This window comes from Otolemur garnettii, unplaced genomic scaffold, assembly GCF_000181295.1.
Source record: "Otolemur garnettii isolate 467f Iridium unplaced genomic scaffold, OtoGar3 scaffold00012, whole genome shotgun sequence".
Classification (NCBI taxonomy): domain Eukaryota; kingdom Metazoa; phylum Chordata; class Mammalia; order Primates; family Galagidae; genus Otolemur; species Otolemur garnettii.
In genome coordinates this window covers 24,543,127-24,545,070 of record NW_003852407.1, presented here as the reverse complement: position 1 = coordinate 24,545,070, position 1,944 = coordinate 24,543,127, and the positions used below count along the sequence as shown (strand labels likewise).

At 41.0% G+C, this 1,944-nt stretch overlaps 1 protein-coding gene across 5 annotated transcripts in view; it reads right to left on the bottom strand.

Annotated features, from left to right (window-relative positions):
* KCTD1 (potassium channel tetramerization domain containing 1) overlaps nt 1-1,944 on the bottom strand; it is a 192,636-nt gene that overhangs the window by 50,194 nt on the left and 140,498 nt on the right. The window lies entirely within an intron of this gene.

Below are 1,944 nucleotides of genomic sequence, written 5' to 3'. Positions count from 1 at the left end.
TAAAAGAATAGACCCTCCAGCGCTGTACGTGTGCTCATAAACCACCAAGAGTTGCTCTTCTGTTTGCCTGACTTCTTGAAGAAATCAAGTTCCCAGGTGGTGGAACTGGGCGGATGTTGATGCGGGATGTGTCGTCACATCAAAGGTGTCAGGTGAGCAAAGAGACCAAAATGAGGACCTCTCAGGATGGTGGCGGCAAGGACACGTGTCAGAAACTGGGCTCTTGAGGAGATAAAATATTACATCTGTTCCATGGATTCAATATAAATATTTCAAACACTATCAAAACATGTCTTTTTGCTTTTAAATTAGAGCCCAACCACAGACAAGACCAGTCAGGTCTCTGGCACTCATGGGGTCCAATATTTAGAGTCTATCATTACGGAATAAGCTAGAATAGTGTGTATGTATGAACGCTGTAAGATTGACGACACAGGACACGTGCGTACTCTTGGCTTTATAATTTAGCCAGAGACGGTTTTCCAACACGCAAACAATGTGTGGCAAAGCCGGTGATAAGGCATACTAAAGGGATTTTGAAAAATGCCTTTGATGGAGATTACAAAGAGGAAGTCATCTAGCTTTTGTGCATAAAACGCAGCATGATAAAATATAAATTTGCAGAACATCATAGATTTTATGATCTGGAGCAGCTTTAGGAATTACCTGGGGCACAACTGTTAAACCACTTAGCATTAACCACATGTCCAAGCAAGACTGTGAAGGCACATGTTTTCTAAAACTCAACATCTACTATAAATGGGGTGGTGATTGGGCCTTTGCACAAAATATTTACCATCTGTGTTGTGCTTTTCTACATGCTGAATTAAACAGAACCCAGAAACAGTCACAGCAAAGGACTTCATGTTTTAGTTCCTAAATTGGGTGGTAGGCTCAAGTGAGTTCACTATATTATTCTCTATAAATTCATATGCCTTTTTAACAATGAAAAATAGTCATTAAAAAAGCACAAAAGGATGTTTGAAATACATAAAGAAGAGGAGTTGAAGGGTTATTGGGTAGGGGAAGAAACCTAAAAAAAATAAAGACACAGTTGGTAGGAAATACAAAATAGTTAGGATTCAGAAATGTTAAAAAGCAGCATTTTAAAATTTGGATGACACAAGACACATTTTTCTTTTCTTTTCTTTTTTTTTTCCTTCAATTCTCCATAACATCAGAATACCTTTTTCCATTAAACCCCAATCATACAACCTCCACTTCTAAGAGATGCATACTATCTAACTTCCTTCCAGAAAATCACTTCCTGGCTAGAGATACACACACACATACACACACCCCTTTTTGTTACATTTCAGCCCATCACTGCACTGCAAAGTCTGTAATAGTTTTTCAATTGGACAGATTCTCTGTCCTGCCTGAGGGTGCTCGGGCAAAAATGAGCAGATTTGCAGGGTTAATATCGTCGTTAGTCTGTGACCCCATTCAGCACAGCGCGAACACTGCAAGGTCTACGGTAGGAGGAAAAAAAATCAAAGTGTAACTGATTGGTTGAAGGATTCCAGATTTGTCAGAATATATACCATTTATTCTGCAAGTCATACATGTATGGATATTACTAAATTTAAAATTGAACCAGTGTTTCTTCGGCTGAGAGTAGGGGGTGGGCATTAAGCCTCAAGGGCAAGGATAAGAGCTGCCCTCCTTTGGGGAGCCCTTCCCACCCTGCTCCTGGGCTTACTCCCCACCCGGGATGGGTTCCTTGTTCTGTGTCCCTAATTACAGTCATTTTTAAGGCATCATCTGATATTAGCTACCAGAGGCAGAGCTTTCCACTTGGTATTTTCTGTATGGGGTAGAGTGTAAGAACTCTTCAAATACATAAGGCAGGGTTTGGGGGAGGCTCTTTGGAGCTGGGGCGTCTCAGCACTTGCAATGAACCTTGGAGTTGACCCTCAACCCTCACCCATCCACTCCAGATAC